Raw genomic sequence first — 20,770 nt, 5'->3', positions numbered from 1 at the left:
TTGGAAGGGGGAGACTAGGAGGGGATGGGGAGGCAGAGGGAAGGTGGTGTGGGGAAGAGGCAGAGGTGGGAGATGATGGAAGGGGAAAGGGAAAGGGAGTCCCTGGGTGCAGAGGAGAGGGGGAAGATTCTGAACAGAAATGGGGCAGACTGGTTCTGGATAAAACTGGGGAAAAGGGAGATGATGGAAGGGGGAAGTGCTGCTCTTGGTGGGGGTAAAGAAGAGACAGCAGGGAGATGTGATGAAAAGGGGAAGGAGAGGTGAGAGAGGAAGACTGGGGGGGGTGAGAAAGGGGGATAATGCTGTATGGAAGGGGGAGACTAGGAGAGGATGGGGAGGCAGATGGCAGGTGGTGTGGGGAAGAGGCAGAGGTGGGAGATGATGGAAGGGGGAAGAGGAGAGGGGGAAGATTCTGAGCAGAAATGGGGCAGATCGGTTCTGGATAAAACTGGGAAAAAGGGAGACGATGGAAGGGGGGGGGGAGGTGAAGCAAAGGAGGAGACGCCGCATAGAAGATGTTTGGGGCTGGGAATTAGAGAATGACACTGGGACAAAATTGTCCCCGTCCCAGCAGGAACTCACTTTCCCCGCTCCTGCGAGTTTTGTCACTGTCCCTGTCCCTGTCCCATTCCTGTACGCTCTGTCTTATCCGCACAAGCCTCGAACACTTATGATTTTAAAACATTTGAGGCTTGTGCAGATGAGGACGGAGCTTAGGCATTGGTGGAATGAGGCATTATGACATCACAATCTGAGCTCTAGAATGTTGCTACATAGCATTTTCAAGTGTTTGAGGCTTGTGCAGATGAGGACGGAGCTTGTAGGAATGGGGCAGGGACAGGAAAAGAACTCAGGGACTGGACAGGAAGTTCCCGCAGGGACAGGGAAAAATTTGTCCCATGTCATTCTCTACTGGGAACTCCAGACTGATCTTTACAGCCATGCTTAAGGCTGTTCTTAAATTGGTTCAGTAAATTCTCTCAGGCTACAAAGAAGCCAGTTCTCTCCAGGACAAATTTCTGTTCTTGGAATAGTGCACCCGCCACAAAAATCAGAGAGATACAGCTGGACACTTACAGAATTATTATGAGCATCCACCCAGGAGGAGCTGAAAGTCCCGTTGATTCGGCTGAGAAGCACAACTGGCGGGTCCTGCGTGACTGTGAGGCATTCCGCACTGTGAGTCGAACTCCTTGCAGCTTCTGGCTGCCGTCGTTTTGGGGCATGCAAGGGGGCTAATGAAACAGAGAAAGCCAGAGGTAAATCTCCACTCCTATAACCAGAACAAAACTTAGCAGGGCCCTTTGCCACTAGAATTTAGCCGTACTAAAGTTTCTTAAATAACCTCCCCCCACCCCCCAGCCACAGCAAAAAAAGGTTTTATTTTCTATAACTGTTTATAGTCTTCCTGCTACCTTTTCCAAAATGGCTTAAAATAATGTCACCCAGAGAACCCTACAGTAGTACAAACAGCCTTTAAAATTGCACGCGAGTCTTTGTTTCCGATTCTGCACAGGGCTGGGTTAACCATATGTTGGAGTCTAGGCCTAAGTCCTATCATCCCCCATCCTCCCACCATTTAAACACCCTCATCATTCTCCTGCAGTTGGGTAAATTCAGCGCAGCATCTGGCATCCGCCTTAAGGCGGCCCTGCCTCTTACATGGGTTTAAAACTGCTCTGCCATCTTTCTGTCTCCTGCCCACCCATCCCTCCCTCCCTCTTGCCCATCCCTCCCTCGCGCTTAACCATCCCTCCCTCCCTCTTACCCATCCCTCCCTCCCTCTTCCTATCCCTGAAATGCTTTCATGTTTTCCTTATATATACTGATATTTGACAACATTTGCTTATTTCTGATCTGAAGAAAAGTCATCATAAAATGCATTGAGTTAGTCCAAATGAAAGGAATTCTTTTATTTCTTCGTACTACCTAGCTAACAGTAAATGTGTAGGAGGTCAGGGTGGAGGCTCTGTGATTTGCTGCTGCAGGATCCCTCAAAGTCCTGATTAACACCCCCTGTTTACAAGACCGTGAAAGCGTTTTTTTAGCTAAATCGCATCGGGCAGGAAGAAATCCGCGCATGCGCGAATTTCCTCCTGCCCGAAGAGAGCCAGGCATCAGGGGCGGGGCTGGGGCAGGAATGGGGACGGGACTGGGGTGTAACGGGGCATGCATGGGTGGAACTTGGCGGGCCTGGGGGGCGGGCAACCCTAGTAAAGCACCTCTGTCGGCACGAAAGGTAGGTGCCGGAAATGTAGGCCTTGAAAATTCTGGCCTACATGAGATTAACTTTGGTTATGTTATTAGCGGCATGTCGAATAAATTGAAACTTGAAACTTTTCCCCAAGTCGCAATTCCATAAACGGTGCAGTTGATCGATTGACATGCGATCAGCGACAATTTTAAGGCAACCCCCGCTGCCAGCGCTGTTTATAGAACCCGGGCCAAGGTACAAAATTTTAGAGATTTACAATTTTGTGAAAAAGACATTAAAGGATCCGTATATATTTATTTTGTTTGTATTTATTTCCTTTAAAGTAGACTAACGGCGCAATCACACCATTTTTGAGCAGAGGCAGGAACAAGACTGGTGGGAATCTCTCCGTCTCCCTCCAGACATGATTTTCACTGTACAGTAAGAGCATCAACTTTTCACCGGCTTCTCCAGAATATTATTTCACTGCGTTGCACTTGAAATTTAACTGTCTTTCACAGCCCTGCAGCTCGCTGCTATCCCCGGAGCCTTCTAGCAGAATATTTGAAGAGAGGTTTGGTGATTCCTACTGAGACCTTGCACTTCGTTTATTCATCCTTTGCGGCTTTATTATCATCTCCTTCAGAAAAGGGAAAATGCTTGAGTACCTGATTGTAAAAACCGCTTAGATAACCTTGATAGGCGGTATATAAAAACCTAATAAATTTGAAACTCCAGGCTAAAACATACTGGAATCAACAGGCATCTGACGAAGGGATGAGAGTCATGGTGGGGAAGAGGATAAGCACTGTAAAAACGCTAGAGCAAGCTTGGTCCCTTTTTAAGGACAGTCACTGAGGCGCAAAATCTATATATACCGCATATCAACAAGGGTTCCAAGAGGAAAAAGAACAAGGAACCAGCGTGGCTCACTGTAGCGGTGAAGGAAGCGATCAGAGACAAGAAGACTTTAAGGAATGGAAAAGGACAAAAAACAGACGAAAACTGGAAAAAGCACAAGCAACATCAAAGCAGGTGCCATAAGGCGGTGAGAGGGGTCAAAAGAAACTACGAGGAAAAAATAGCCAAGGAGGCAAAAAACTTCAAGCCGTTCTTTTGATATATTAAGAGGAAACGACCCGCAAAAGAAGTGGTGGGGCCATTAGATGACCAGGGAATAAAGGGAGTACTGAAGGAGGACAAAGCCATCACCGATAAACTGAACACTTTTTTTTTGTGTCTGTATTTACCGAAGAGGATATATCCAATATACCAGAAGCTGACAGGCTATACACAGGAAACAAAGACGGGAAACTGACAAGGTCGACGGTCAGTCTAGAAGAGGGGTACAGGCAGATTGATAGGCTCAAAAATGACAAATCCCCTGGACCGGATGGCATCCATCCGAGGGTAATCAAGGAACTGAAAGGGGTTTTAGCTGAACTGCTTCAACTAACAGCCAATCTGTCAATCAAATCAGGAAGGATTCCGGAAGACTGGAAAGTGGCAAATGTTACGCTGATCTTCAAGAAAGGTTCGAGGGGAGATCTGGGAAACTACAGGCCAGTGAGTCTGACTTCGGTACCGGGAAAGATGGTTGAGGTGCTGATAAAGGACCGCATCATTGATCACCTTGACACAATCTGATGAGGACCAGCCAGCACGGCTTCAGCAAAGGAAGATCTTGCCTGACAAACTTACTGCAATTCTTCGAGGGAGTGAAAAGGCAAATAGTCAAGGGTGACCCGGTCAACATTGTATATCTGGATTTTCAGAAAGCATTCAACAAGGTCCTGCATGAACAACTACTTCAAAAAATTGTCAGCCATGGAATTGAGAGTGATATACTCACGTGGATTAAAAACTGGTTGACAGATAGGAAACAGAGAGTGGGAGTAAATGGACAATACTCGGACTGGAAAAGCATCATGAGTGGAGTGCCGCAGGGTTCGGTGTTTGGGCTTGTGCTCTTCAACATATTTATAAACAACCTGGAAACTGGTACGACGAGCGAAGTGATTAAATTTGCGGACGATACAAACTTATTCAGAGTAGTGAGAACATAGAAGGATTGCGAAGACCTACAATGAGACATAAACAGGCTCGAGGAATGGGCCGCAAAATCGTAAATGAGGTTCAACATGGATAAGTGCAAGATGATGCATGTTGGTAACAAAAATCTTATACACGAATACAGGATGTCCGGTGCTATTCTCGGAGAGACCCCCCCCCCAGGAAAGAGACTTGGGAGTACTTGTAGACAAGTCAATGAAGCCATCTGCGCAATGCGCAGCGGAGGCGAAAAGGGCAAACAGAATGCTAGGAATGATTAAGAAGGGGATCACAAACAGATCGGAGAAGGTTATCATGCCGCTGTACCGGGCCATGGTGCGCCCCCACCTGGAATACTGCGTCCAACACTGGTCGCCATACATGGAAAAGGACATAGGACTACTTGAAAGGGTCCAGAAAAGAGCGACTAAAATGGAGGAGTTGCCGTACAGTGAGAGATTAGAGAAACTGGGCCTCTTCTCCCTTGAAAAGAGGAGACTGAGGGGGAATATGATGAAAACATTCAAAATTCTGAAGGGAATAGACTTAGTAAATAAAGACAGGTCGTTCACCCTCTCCAAGGTAGGGAGAACGAGAGGGCACTCTCTAAAGTTGAAAGGGGATAGATTCCGTACAAACGTAAGGAAGTTCTTCTTCACCCAGAGAGTGGTAGAAATCTGGAACGCTCTTCCAGAGGCTGTTAAAGGGGAAAACACCTTCCAGGGATTCAAGACAAAGTTAGACAAGTTCTTGCTGAACCAGAATGTACGCAGGTAAGGCTAGACTCAAATAGGGCACTGGTCTGTGACTTAAGGGCCAGCACGTGAGTGGACTGCTGGGTACAAATGACCACTGGTCTGACCCAGCAGTGGCAATTCTTATGTTCTTATGTTCAGTGATATAGGGCACCTCCAGTTTCCAATTGTGAAAATAGCTCTGTAAACTACCCCTGTTCCACATGACAATTGGAGGATCATAAGTGAATGGTTTTCAGTGGCACAGGCCCATCCGTTCTTAGTGAGCGGCACCTCCTCTGCTGGCGGCAACGTATCGGCCGCTCCCAGGTGTGCCTCAGAGGTGTCCCCAGTGGTTGCGGGCAATTCATTATTGCTTCCTGTGACAGCCTCACAGGCTTCTCTCTGCCACATCCTGCCTTTGTTGATGTCACTTCCAGTTTCTTCACTGACAAAACATGGCAAAAGGAAGCCTACGGGGGCAGGGGCAGTCAGTGAAAAAGAGTTCTTTGGCCACTGTGGATGTCTCTGAGGTACACCAGGGAGGGAGGGGGATTTAGAGAGAGGGGCAGCTACTGGACTGTGGGCAGAGGGAGAGATTTTGGTGCAGCAGCAGCAAAGGAGGGGGCGGCTGAGGGAAAGGTACTATATATCTACTATGGGTGGGGGGGGGGGTGGAAGGTCCCACCCAAAATTTAGGATCTGGCTAAGTCACAAGTTTTATTATGTCTTCATTTTTCTAATGAGCAGCAGTAAAAAGGAACTGAATTTACAATTGTAAACGTGGCTCGATGACCCAGAGGGTTGGCAAGAGCATCGGGTGTGCAGGGCAAGGGGAAAAGAGAGGCCACTTAATCCACAGCCAGCAAAGTGCCATTGAAAATGACCAGCTACATCCTAACAGGCAACTGAACCGGCCAGAAAATCACATTAGACTCCTAAACGTATGGCAAGATATTTTGCTACACATTAAGCAGTCTTTTGGGGGTATGTTTGTTGTTGTTATGATTTTTTGTTTTGTTTTTAATGTCATTTTTTTATGTGATGTACATAAGAACTGTCATACTGGGACAGACTGAAGGTCCATCAAGCCCAGTATCCTGTTTCCAACATTGGCCAACCCAGGTCCCAAGTACCTGGCAGAAACCCAAAGAGCAGCAACATTCCAGAGCTGAGATTGTGATGTCATAATGCCTCACTCCACCAATGCCTAAGAGCCAAACTCATCAGTGATGTCATAATGGCTTGATTGTCCTATAGTTGGCTCACATAAGAATATAAGAATTGCCATACTGGGACAGACTGAAGGTCCATCAAGCCCAGTATCCTGTTTCCAACAGTGGCCAACCCAGGTCCCAAGTACCTGGCAGAAACCCAAAGAGCAGCAACATTCCAGAGCTGAGATTGTGATGTCATAATGCCTCACTCCACCAATGCCTAAGAGCCAACCTCATCAGTGATGTCGCAATGGCTTGATTGTCCTTTACTTGGCTCACCTGTCAGCCCTAGCATTGCTAGCAATCAGCAGTTTTGGTTGCCATAACCAATGTCAGCAAAGGCCTATGGGAAATTATATCAATCTGACTCTGGAATGTTGATGCAGAATTCTGGGCTCCTGCACCGAATTCACATCCATTAAGCATCCAGCCTGGATTGTTTATCAAGAAGATAGGCTGCTTGAATGGGACAAAGAAGCCATCTACTACGCCTGCAAGTATCACACCCTCCTTATCAATTAAACTAACCATTGTTTCAAACAGTTTACAAATTCTAAACGGCAGGATAACTTCTTTTGTTCTGCTAGAATTACCCTTCTTGATTATACCTAGCATTCTATTCGCTCTCTTAGCGGCCGCTGCACACTGTGCCATCGGCTTCATTGTCATGTCCACCATTGCCCCCAAGTCCCTTTCTTGGGTACTCTCATTTAATAAGATCCCTCCCATCGTGTAGTTGTACCTCGGGTTTCTACTTCCCACATGTAATACTCAACGTTGAGAAATGTAAAGTATTACATGTGGGAAGCAGAAACCCAAGGTACAACTACACGATGGGAGGGATCTTATTAAATGAGAGTACCCAAGAAAGGGACTTGGGGGCAATGGTGGACATGACAATGAAGCCGACGGCACAGTGTGCAGCGGCCGCTAAGAGAGCGAATAGAATGCTAGGTATAATCAAGAAGGGTATTACTATCAGAACGAAAGAAGTTATCCTGCCGTTGTATCGGGCGATGGTGCGTCCGCATCTGGAGTACTGCGCCCAATATTGGTTGCCGTACCTTAAGAAGGATATGGCGTTACTTGAGAGGGTTCAGAGGAGAGCGACACGTCTGATAAAAGGGATGGAAAACTTTTCATACGCTGAGAGATTGGAGAAACTGGGACTCTTTTCCCTGGAGAAGAGGAGACTTAGGGGGGATATGATAGAGACTTACAAGATCATGAAGGGCATAGAGAGAGTAGAGAGGGACAGATTATTCAAGCTTTCAAATAATAAAAGAACAAGAGGGCATTCAGAAAAGTTGAAAGGGGACAGATTCAAAATGAATGCTAGGAAGTTCTTCTTTACCCAACGTGTGGTGGACAACTGGAATGCGCTTCCATAGAGCGTAATAGGGCAGAGTACGGTACTGGGGTTCAAGAAAGGATTGGACAATTTTCTGCTGGAAAAGGGGATAGAGGGGTATAGAGAGAGGGCTACTGCACAGGTCCTGGACTTGTTGGGCCGCCGCGTGAGTGGACTGCTGGGCATGATGGACCTCAGGTCTGACCCAGCGGAGGCATTTCTTATGCTCTTATGTTCTTAGATACTGGGAAATACAATAGTTTCTATATTCAGAATAAGATTCCAAGCTATAAAAGCCTCCTCTCTGCAACACACATGGATCTATCTCTTTCTCTATCTATCTCTCTATCCCTTCTCTCTATCTTGGGAACCCGAAGCTTAGATCATCACCCCCCATCCCCCTTTTCTCAATCTCTCTCTGGATCTCCCTGGAACGTCAGGCTTCTATGTCTCTCTTTCCTCTGAAACTGCTTTGCTCTCTCCCTAATTAAGAACATAAGAAGTTGCCTCCACTGGGTCAGACCAGAGGTCCATCCCGTCCAGTGGTCCGCTCCCGCGGTAGCCCACCAGGTCCTTTGACCTGTGAAGTGATTTGACCATTTTTATATCCTACCTCTGCTTCTATCTGTACCCCTCAATCCCTTTATCCTTTAGGAACCTATCCAAACCTTCCTTGAACCCCTGCACTGTGGTCTGGCCTATCACAACCTCTGGAAGAGCGTTCCATGCGTCTACCACCCTCTGGGTAAAAAAGAACTTCCTAGCATTTGTTCTGAACCTGTCCCCTTTCAATTTCTCCGAGTGACCCCTAGTGCTTGTGGTTCCCCACCGTTTGAAGAATCTGTCCTTGTCCACTTTCTCTATGCCCTTCAGGATTTTGAAGGTTTCTATCATGTCCCCTCTAAGTCTCCTCTTCTCCAGGGAGAACAGCCCCAGCATTTTTAACCTGTCAGCGTATGAAAAATTTTCCATACCTCTTATCAGTTTTGTCGCTCTTCTCTGGACTCCCTCGAGTACTGCCATGTCTTTCTTGAGGTACGGCGACCAGTACTGGACACAGTATTCCAGGTGCGGGCGCACCATTGCACGATACAGTGGCATGATGACTTCTTTCGTCCTGGTTGTGATACCCTTTTTGATGATGCCCAGCATTCTGTTTGCTTTCTTTGAGGCTGTCGCACACTGCGCCGATGGCTTCAATGTTGCGTCCACCATCACCCCCAGGTCTTTTTCAAGGTCGCTCACCCCTAGCAATATTCCCCCCATTTTATAGCTGAATTGTAATGCTTAATTGTAATACTTATGAATATTGCTTTTCTTCCGAAAGCGTATAATATATTCTTTATGCCATCACCTCTGGCTGTGTTTCTTATTTGATTCTACTCCTGGTGAATCTCCTGTGAAGGTATTGAACTCAGGACCTGGCGTTTTGTAAGGGCGCCTGACATAACCCCTACAACCTAATATTGTGGGGGCCACAACAATCCTTAACCTCACATTGTGGGGGCCACTTCAATCTTTACAATGACAACATAAGAATTGACGTACTGGGACAGACCGAAGGTCCATCAAGCCCAGTGTCCTGTTTCCAACAGTGGCCAACCCAGATCCCAAACACCTAGCTAGATCACAAGAAGTAAAACAGATGTTATGCTGCTTTTCCTAGGAATAAGCAGTTGATTTCCCCAAGTCCATCTCAGTAATGGCCTATGGACTTCTCTTTTAGGAAATGATCCAAGTCTTTTTAAACCCTGCTAAGCTAACTGATTTCATCACATTCCCTGGCAACGGGTTCCAGAGTTTAATTACACGTTGAGTACAGAAATATTTTCTCCGGTTTGTTTTAAATCTACTTCTTAGTAGCTTCGTCACATGCCCTCTAGTCCTAATATTTTTGGAAAGAGTGAACAAGCGATTTCCACTCCTCTGTCATATCACCCCTGAGCTGTCTCATCTCCAAGCCCTGGACGCTTTAGCCTCTCCTCATAGGGAAGTCGTCCCAAACCTTTTATCATTCTCTTGATTGTTACCCGCTTAGAATCTTAGGGGGTCTTTTACTAAGGCCAATTTGGTGCGTGCTAAATTCTAACGCACCCATTATATTCTATGGACGCATTAGCATTTAGTGCGCGATATATCAGGTAGTGCGCTTTAGTAAAAGACCCCCCTTAGATAGTGCAGGCATATACAGCACAGTACACCACACATGGAAGAGACAGTACCTGCCTTAAAGAGCTTACAATCTAGTTATGACAGACAGACTGGACAAAAAAAGGTGTATCTATACACTTCTCCCTCTGTATTCACAGTTTCAGCAATCACGGTTTTGATTATTTGCAGTTTTTAGCTTGCTGGCCCCTCCCCCCCAAAATTACATCAGTTTGCATAGAGAAATCACTGATTCCTGGCACTTTCTTCACCGTGTTTTACCTCTTTCAGGAACAGGCCAGGTCTCCCACCATGTTATTTGCGGTTTCACCATATTCACGATGGTTTTTAATAGAAAACAGCGAAGAACATATGAAAAAGTTATTTGCGGTTTTTCTGTATTCGCGGTTCTGTTAATCCCACATCACAGCGAATACGGAGGGAGAAGTGTACAAAGTGATCAGGTGAGGGAATGAGAAGACAGACACTGGTGCTTAGCAGGTGGGTTGGAGTTTGGAATTGAAACCAGCTACAAAGAAAGGGGGCCTTGAGTCTGGATTTGAAGACTGCCAGAGAAAAAGACCTGACATACAGGGTCAGACAGTTTGTTCCAGGCACAACCAGAAACCAAAACATCTTTGCATGCCCAAAGATCACAGGCTGCAAATACAAATCCTTCCTGGACAGAACCTTCACGTTCCAAGCAAACAGACAGAAATCCTGGCTGGGAAACCACATAAATAAAGCCAGACAGACCTACAACACATTCCGAAAATCAATTAAAACTGTTCTATTTGACAAATTCCTTGCTTACGTAACATCTTTCTTCTCTCATGTATTCTTTCACCATGTTTCTCCAATTCATGATGTAACTTCCTTCTTCTTGCATTTTGTAATTCGCTAATTGTCCAGCCTTCTTTCTATGTGAACCGCCTAGAAGTCAGTTTGGCTATGGCGGTATAGAAAAATAAAGTTATTATTATTATATAAAACAGCATAGTAGAAGAGACGGAGTCTGGAGCTGGCCATAAAACGTGTTTCTTTCTTTTTAAAATGATTAATATTGTAACCTGATTCCCTCTTCCCTTTCCATCCAGTTGAGTCTGTTGGTCTGTAGGTCCAACCCCCTTTTTTTTATTTGTTATTATTATTATTATATTGTTCAAATTTGGATTTTAATGTAATTCGCTTAGTATTTTATGTATAAACGATTCGTCAAATTTTGAAGAAACTTGAAACTTGAATTTGAACAATGGACAACCAATTTTAAACTAAAATTGAATACAGAAAAGACAAAAATCTTTTTAGCAAGTCCAAAAGACAAACTAAGACATCGCTTCACCTGAATGGTCATGATTATCCAATTTTAAAATCTATAAAAATATTGGGAGTCACCTTAGACTCCCATTTAACTTTGGGATTTTATTTTGATTTTGTATCCTTTAGACTGTTGGTGCAGGCATTGGTATTATCCATATTGGACTACTATAATATTGTCTACTTATTATAGTACCAAAGAAAGTTGTGAAAAAAATTGAGACTAGTACAGAACATGGCTGTTCGTCTGATATTCATCGCACTGGTTGCCAGTGGAGGCGCGAGTAATGTTGAAATTCTCATGCCTCTGTTTCAAGTCAGTTTGGGGATTGGCACCTATATACCTGCTATCTCATTGTGTGTTATATAACCCTGTGCAGATAACCAGGAACTGCAACCTATTTGCTTACCCGAAGATTTTAGGCTGTAAACTCAGGTCTTATTTAGACAGGATGCTTGCTTTCCAAGCAAGCAAACAACAGTCCTGGTTGGGTAACTTTATCAGCGGAGCCATGTTGTCCTATGGCGCTTTTAGAAAAAAAAAATCAAGACAGTATTATTTGATAAATTCATCTCTTAATTTGTGCTTTTATCTTTATTTTTTTAAATACAATTAATCTTATCCTATCAATTTTAAATTTTTAATGCCTTTTTAATACAACAGGTTGTATTCATTTTTTACTATTTTTGTATTTCACTGATTGTCCAGTTTTTCTCTTTTGTGGAAACTGCCTACAATTCTTCTGATTAAGGCGGCATAGAAAAATAAAGTTATGTTATAGAGGAGATGGGTACAGATAAGAGAGACTTACCTGATGAATGGAGTTCCTGGACAGGAGCTGCAGAGTGAATACACTTGTAGGTCAGTAAGAAGAAGTTGAACCGTATGCAGAAACAGATAGGGAGCCAATGAACAGATTGAAGGGGAGAGAGATGGTTTAGTGGAAGGCCAGTGAGAAGCAGGTTGCAGTAGTCTAGGCAAGAGGCAGTGGCGTAGGAAGGGTAGGAAGCCCTCCTCTCCATGCCCCCTCACTCCTTCCCGCCCCCCCCCCATTCCACACTTGCGCTCTCCCTTCCCTCGCACCTCTTAATCTGCAGCAGCACGAGCGGCTTCTGTAAGCATGCTCCTCACATCAGTGTTAGATTCCCTCTGATGTCACTTCCTGGTCCCGTGACCCGGAAGTGATTTAGAGGGGAACCAGGTTGGTGCAAGCAACAGGCAGAAGCTGCTCGTGCTAGCAAAGATAACTCCGAGGCATGTGGCGAGAGGGAGGGATGGCGCGAGGGTGGCATGGTGTGTCAGGTCGGGATGGAGAGCTGCCAGTGCCCCCACTGACTTGGCATCTGGGGGCACCCCACTTACTATGCCAATGGCAAGAGCTGATGAGGGTATGGATGAGGGTCTTAGCAGTGTGCTCAAAAAGGAAGGGTCGGATTTTAGCGATGTTGCAGTCATTTATGCTCCTAAATTTAAGAGTTTAATGAAATTTGGAGGATAAATTTAGCTTTAATACAGGGCCCCAAAGTTAAGAGCATACGATCAAGAGGGCATCCGTTGAAAATCAGGGGTGGGAAATTTCATGGCGACACCAGAAAATATTTCTTCACCGAAAGGGTGGTTGATCACTGGAATAATCTTCCACAACAGGTAATTGAGGCAAACAACGTGCCAGATTTTAAGAAAAGATGGGATTGGCATGTGGGATCTCTTCATGGAGGTAGTTAGGGGGTGGGCCATTAGTGTGGGCAGACTAGATGGGCCGTGGCCCTTTTCTGCCATCATGTTCTATGTTTCTATGATCCATTGATTACTGAGACCAAAGAGGCAGATTTTTATGAAGCGGCACGGTAGTGAACCTTCAAAGAGAAAAATCTCTTTCTGTGACTGAGGGTACAAGGAAAAATTACCTGGCTCTATTTTAAAATTCAATTATCCAAGTATCGTTTATTCTTAGTTCCCAAACAAACTCCTGGGACTGTTTCCTTCCAATGTGGTTAACTATAGCCACCTGATACAACTACTCAGCTGTATTTAGCCATCTCACATGGGGCTGCTTAACTCTCCGGTTATCTGCAAGATACATTACATTACAAAACTGCCATATGAGAACAAACAAAAGAATTGATCTTGGGGGTAAAAGTGCTTCGATAGCTGGGAGGGCGTAGATGGGACAGAGACCTAAGAACAGGACCGGGCAGAGCTTTGGATTCTTGCCCAGAAATAGCTAAGAAGAAGAAGAAGAAAAAAATACCCCCCAGCAAATTTTTAGATTGAATCAGGCTGGGCAGACTAGATGGACCATTCAGGTCTTTATCTGTCGTCATCTACTATGTTAAAAACATACAACACAACCGAGGAACAAGCTGATTTTTCTCTTTTTTCTTTTTATACTTCAAAACTGCTTCTTTTTTTTCTGTTAACATCATAGTTTATTGTTCCATTTCAGCTTGATTTGCTGCCTTTTTCCACGAGTGAGTCAATGTGGTTTACATTTTTAAAATTTAACATATATGAAAGGAACGCCATTAAAATCAGATTGGAAGAGCTCCCATTCATTCTTTTCAGACAAGAGAATACAACAAAATCATGTTAAGAACATTTGGGTGACACGAGACACTGGTTGTATTGACTAATAATTAATTCTATCTTCCCGCTTATTAACTCAGATATGTACAACTAATCTGTTTCATGTCTTTCTTTTGTATATTTGCATATTTATATTAATTATTTGTATACTATGTATATTTATTTTGAAAAATAAAAAATTTATGAAAAAAAACCCCCCATAAGAACATAAGATCTGCTGCTCCTGGGTCAGACCAGTGGTCCATCGTGCCCAGCAATCCGCTCACACGGCGGCCCTTAGGTCAAAGACCAGTGCCCTAACTGAGTCTGGCCTTACCTGCGTACGTTCTGGTTCAGCAGGAACTTATCTAACCTTTTCTTGAATCCCTGGAGGATGTTTTCCCCTATAACAGCCTCTGAAAGAGCGTTCCAGATTTCTACCACTCTCTGGGTGAAGAAGAACTTCCTTACGCACGGAATCTAGGTGTTCATTGTGGCGTTAACAAGTGCTCAATACAGGTCTCAAACAGCTACAGCACTGCCAAAACAGGGAGTCAGTCTATTAACTTTTTTCTGCACAGAAAATAATTATCCTCTCCTTTTACTCAGCTGTGGTGTCTACCGCAGCCTGGAGCTCCAGCACTGCTCCGACGCTCATAGAATTCCTATGAGCGTCGGAGCATTTAATGCTCCAGGCCGCGATAGAAACCTCTACTGCAGATTAGTAAAAGACGGCCTAGTTACTCAGTTGATTTGAATTTGGTGTACAATATGTACAATTGCTCCTGATTCTTCTTGCCACATTTGGGACGAAGACCGTAGAAGTCCGTCCAGCATCGTCTTCAGCTCCCCACTGTTGGGCTTCCATTTAAGCATCACAAATGAAGTTATACTTTTCGATCCATTGAGAATATCAGCTGACAGTGCGCTGCGGCCTTAATTAGAACAAAAAGCCAGAACTTTGCTGTTTGTCAATGTTATAGAACATGCTTGGTAAAACATTATTTCCTTTGGTTTATTTTGTTTGAAATGTATATTCTTTGGCTTTTGTTCTTGTGTTTAACAAGCACCATTTTTTTTAACCTGACCAATGTCTTTATAACACGTCCTTTGATTATAACACGTCCAGGACGGGTGGGTGGGAGGGGAGAGGAGATATGCCTTTAATTTATTATTTGATGGCAATTTTGTTTGTTTGATCATTTGTATTATTCTTGATTGTCTGTTTGCTATATGAAAGGGTGGGTGGGTGGGGAGGGATATGTTTTTATTATATCATTATATCAGTTGATGGAATTAAGTGCTGTTTATTTGTATATTGTTTGATAATATGTTGCACTTGATGTTGGCTTTTAAAATGAATAAAGATATGGGGAAACCCCCCCCAAAAACATGCACTGAAAAATTTTAAACATGCTTTAATGACCACTAAAACACACATTAAATAAACAATATTTTGTATGTTTTTGTGTCATTTGAAATGAGATATATTGTTGGTTTTCATGTCATTTCACAGTAATTAAGATCTATCAGTATGACACCAGTGTTTGCCTCTAATTACCATGCGCAAAGGCCACGCTCCAGTCTTCTTAGGGCCTCTAATTATGGTCGTGGTTTAGAAGACATTTTTAAAAGAATTTGTAATATGCAAATGCTCTAATGGTTGTGTATAACCAGTACAGTGGGAAAGGCAAAATTAATTGAAGCAAAAGGATTGGCTGAATCATCTGCGCTCTACTGGAAAACTACTCAACCATTCACAGAAACATAGAAACATGACGGCCAAATGGCCCATCTAGTCTGCCCAGCCGCAGTAACCATTATCTCTTTCTCTGAGAGATCCCACGTGCCTATCCCAGGCCCTGTTGAATTCAAACACAATCTCTGTTTCCACCACCTCTTCTGAGAGACTGTTCCACACATCTACCACCCTTTCCTTAAAAAAGTATTTCCTCAGATTGCTCCGGGGCCTATCACCTTTTAACTTCATCCTATGCCCTTTCATTGCAGAGTTTCCTTTCAAATGAAGGAGACTCGACTCGTGCGCATTTATATTACGTAGGTATTTAAACGTCTCTATCATATCTCCCCTCTCCCACCTTTCCTCCAAAGTATACAGATTGAGATCTTTAAGTCTGTCCGCATACGCCTTGTGACGAAGACCACACACCATTGTAGTATTCTTCCTCTGGACTGATTCCATCCTTTTTATATCTTTTTGAAGGTGCAGCCTCCAGAATTGTACACAATATTCCAAATGAAGTCTTACCAGAATCTTATACAGAGATTTAAATTTATGGTCAAATTATGGAAACCAATCTACAGAAAGGTCTAGCTGAAATGACACAAAATTAAAATAGGAGATAAAAACCCTTCTGATCATTTTCTTTCCTGTTGTATCAGCCATGAAAACGTCCTTCTGAATTCGGGTCTGTTAATGTGCTTTCCCACCCATGCAACCCCAGGAATATCCTCACACAGATAGGTTGCTTGAGGTGAAACAAGTACTCAAAATGGTCTTGGGATTATTTTCCATTTCTTGGCATCCAGAAGATGCCCAAGAAGACTACAGCCGAGTGTGCTGATCATCAAAGGCACATTTTAACTAGGGAACTTGGCATCTAGCTAGGTACTTGGGACCTGGGTTGGCCACTGTTGGACCAGCTTGATGGACCTTTGAACTGTCCCACTGTATCAGTTCTTATGTGAGCCAAGTATAAGACAATCAAGCCATTGTGACATCACTGATGATGTTGGCTCTTAGGCATTGGTGGAATGAGGCATTATGACATCACAATCTCAGCTCTGGAATATTGCTACTCTTTGGGTTTCTGCCAGGTACTTGGGACCTGGGTTGGCCACTGTTGGAAACAGGATACTGGGCTTGATGGACCTGGGTCTTTCCCAGCCTGGCAACTCTTATGTTCTTATTTTCTTTTGACTATAAACTGTGAGTCAGTACCATGACTGAAAAGCAAATTTAGGCATTTCTGATTTTGCTGAAAGAGGAGACATGCCTTTAATCAAGGTGTCTACTTGGTACTTTTCACAATGTATCTTAGTAGAATTTCTTACAAACTATGATACTTAGGAACACAAAGCAAAATGTCCCGAAGTAGTTCAATTTATAAACATTGAAAATACTGGAGTGTGTGTGCTCCTTCTCTGTATATCATTTTTTAATTCCCTGATATGCTAATTCCTGGTAAACAGGTTAGAGTCCTAAGGGGTTCTTTTACTAACTTGTATAAACAGCATGGGTTTTAGCATGTGGTAGTGGTACAGTAAATAAATTAAAAACAAAACAAAACTGTACCAGCTGCCTAATGCAGATGGCATGAAGGAAATGGTTATGATATGGGCAAGTGTCCTCATGTGGAAGGCTGTAGTACTACAAAACTACCTCTAGGGGTATTTGCTTCTATATTTGCACTTGAAGGCAATGGGCTGAAGCAGATGGTTTCTGCTCCTGCCCTGACTTATTGAACTACCAGGGGTCACTTACAGGTAAGTCCTGAGGGGTGGTAGGGATTCAAGGGTACCCCAAGTTTTGTGTGTGTGTGTGTGTGGTGGTTGGGGGGAGGGGACCTTGAGAACATGTGGATAGAGCATGGATTCAAGAGAGGGTGCATACATTTCCGTAGGTTTGAGCCTGGACTGTTTTACATGTTTGGGCAGATAAAAGGCGATAAGTGCAAAACCCTACCCACTTTAGTAAAAGAGCCCTTAATTGCTTCATACCAAATGCTTTCATGCAGCAGTATTTTACTAGAAATTAAACCTCTACATTGCAAGCCTAAATCTATGCTCCCCACCCCTCTAAAAATAATTCCCAGATAAATGGGATTAACAGGCTTTAAATAGTCTCGATTTGGACTGTGACCTTCAGATCTTAAGCATCTTCGGGGAAAGGCTTTGCCCATTTTTTATACTTAAGTTTTTACACTTCCATTGCCCATTTTCAGAAATTACAGTTATCCCTTCATTCCTCAAAATACCAAGTCCCATTTTCTGTTTCCAGTAAAAAAAAACAAACAGCGCAGAAAATTCAGGAACAACCCTCAGAGTCTGTCTCTTCACGCGTGCTGCCAGCTCCCTGTGTTATCGTGCATTTCTTCCTGATGCCCTGGGGATTAGATGTTTCGGTTGCCCCTCGGCCAGTGTCGGCCGTCCTCCTGAATAGACACCTCAAACCTACCTGCAAGCTGTGTAGGGGAAGCCTCCATGTCCCAGAAAGAGATCTGGCTGCAAGCGGAGCTGGTGTCTGTAGGACGCTGTGTGACTGAGTACCGGTAGCTTCTGTTTCTAATGTGACTTAATGTGCGAATTGTCTGAGCAGTTAATTCCATCTCAGTTTGAGTCTCCTGTAGGTGAATCACAGGCTAAAGCTAATTAGCCAACCTTCTGCTCCATTAATCGCCAGCACAGGGCAACAGAATGGCCATCAACAATCCAGAAAGCCATGGCACTTGTAGGCGTGCTACCTCTTGAATATGTCGCTTCCATTAGCAAGCCGGTGGGCATACGGATGAATTCTGAACGTGACGTTCACAAAAAGAAAGAGGAAAGCCTCAGATCCCCAAAAACGAACAAAACCAGAGAGGGAGAACAGTTTGAAATCGTTGCAAAGTTCTCACCAACCATGCGGGCTGATTTGTGTCCTATAAAACCTTTTATTTTGGCTACATTATAGCAGTTCAAGAAAGAATTAATCTGCTTCGTATGCCCCCCTGCCTCTGTAGTCGCCGGTCACAGATGGGTTTGCTTGAGCAGTTTATATACCGGCATCTTCTCTTTCTCAAGTTACACTAGACACCTGTGAATGCATGGCCGGAATCAAATATTAATAAAATTATCTTGCAGTCATCAACTGTGCAATTAGAAGAGGCAGGATAGTGTTACACCTGTAAGGGAGATTTCAGTGGAGGCATGGCTCACTTGTAATTGATTAGGGGGGGAGAAAAGGTCTAGGTTGATATGAGCAAAAGTTATAGTCAAAAGTTCTGAGACTCAGCAAATTTCTCACCGCTGTCGGACACCTTCCATATTTCTTTACGTTTAAGCCTAATGGATTAGAAAGAAGTACGAGGGCTGTTCAAAAAGAATCAGACCTTAATTTTTCTTGTGCAAACAAATAAAGCTAGGGAGGCGTGGTTTGGTGCACGTAGGTAGGCGACCCTAATGCGCTTGCTTGAATTTGTTTTCCTGCCTACAGAAGCTGTCAGTCGCCAGCAGAGTGAGGAAGTATAAGTGAGCGCCGTCCGATTTTCATTTTTGACAAAATGGCAGAAAAAGTTGAACAACGCTACGGCATAAAATTTTGTGTAAAGCTTGGTGATTCCCAAGTGGAAATGATCCGCAAGATTCAGCAACGGGCACCACACAGATAAAGCGGTGGTGCAACCGCTTCAGAAAGTGAGAACCCTGGTGACGCAGGATCGTCGAATCACCAAGGGGTACTACCAAGAGGTTCTGCGTCGCCTTCAAAACACTGTGAGGCGCAAACAACCACAGCTGTGGGCAGCAGGCAATCGGCAGCTCCATCAGGGTAACGCAGCTGTCCATTCTTCACATTTGATACAGAGTTTCCTGGCCAAACACAACACACCAGTGATTCCTCAGTCTCCCTACTCTCCCGACATGGCTCCGGGTGACTTCTGGCGTGTCCCCAAAATGAAAGGGACCAGATTTCAGTCAAGAGAAGACATCATGCAGAATGCGACGGACTAGTTGCGAGCCATCTCAAAAGAGGCGTTCCAGCGTTGCTTCCGACAGTGGCAGAACCGTTGGGAGAAGTGTGTGGCAGCCTAAGGGAACTAATATGAAGGAGATTAGTAGAAGATTGTTGTATCTGAATACGAGTATTTTTTTATGAATAAAGTTCTGATACTTTTTGAATGGCCCTCGTAAGGTTCAAACCTCTGCTTGGACTAGAGTCTGAAACTGCTATATTCCAGGTGTTTCAGCCTAATATATCAAAACCCTGTACATTTATTTATTGAGATACATTGACTTATGTTGATTAGCTGCCATTACGAAGAGGTTGACCTAAGATGCGGACCATGCGGTTAACCATCCTTCCAGAACATACAGCGCGGAAGCCCTCCTGCCCGATGAGAGCAGGCAGCGGGGGCGGGGCTAGGGATTGGGGCAGGACTGGTGCGTAACTGGGTGGGGATGGGTGAAACTGGGCAGGCCTGGGGGGCGGGGTCTAGGAGTCCAGATTGTAACCCTACATTTCACTAAACTGTACTAACATTTGCATTTAACATGTTTTAAGGTGGGATTATACCATGCGATAAGTGTAATTTAGTTGCAGCATTTTTGAAGGCTTCCACACTTTTTCTTTTTTGTTTTTTTTTTTGCAGATTTTGTGCTAATGTTCTCATTAACATGACAAATGTTAATACTGGAGAACTTAGGGGGAAATTTTATAAACACCGCCTTAAATTAGGCGCTTATGTTACGAGGGAAACGTTATTTCAAATGCTACAATTTCAAGGCACCTACTGAGGCCTAAACAAACGGTGCCAGAATCGCACCCCTGGAGGTGCCTACCGGCGACTAACGCTACTATAGGCACGACTAATGCTATCAAAAAAAAGTCTTCAAAGACTCCAGCTAATCCAGAATACTGCAGCCAAGTTGATCTTTGCAAAACGCAAGTCTGACCATGCCTCCCCACTCCTAGCCAAACTTCACTGACTCCCAGTGATTTCCAGAATCCATTTCAAATGCTCCTGCCTGGCTTTTAAGATAATTCACGGCATCCTTCCCCTCTCCACGCGGCATCCACTATTCAGGCAAACTGGGAAAATCCCTTCTCTTCAAAATCACAGGTCTTTGGAACGACCTCACCACCCCGCTGCGGAACCTGAGCTCCCTTCAGTTATTCCGCAAACAACTGAAAACCTGGCTTTTCAGCAAATTGTAGCTCTATCCTTCCCCCCTTTCTCTCCCCCCTTCTACACATAAGTTCATGTCATCCTTTTTCTTCTTCTCTACCCACTATTTTAAGTTCTTGTAAACCGTGTCGAGCTCCATACTCATGGAGATGATGCGGTATATAAATTTAAGGTTTAGATTAGATTAGATTAGAGTAGCAACATTCCAAACAAAATCCCAAGGAATAGCAAGATTCTGGAATCCCAAAGAGTAGCAACATTCCATACAGAATCCCAAGGAATAGCA

The sequence above is a fragment of the Geotrypetes seraphini genome, chromosome 7, assembly GCF_902459505.1.
Source record: "Geotrypetes seraphini chromosome 7, aGeoSer1.1, whole genome shotgun sequence".
Taxonomy (NCBI): Eukaryota; Metazoa; Chordata; class Amphibia; order Gymnophiona; family Dermophiidae; genus Geotrypetes; species Geotrypetes seraphini.
Note: the sequence above shows the minus strand (reverse complement) of the source record.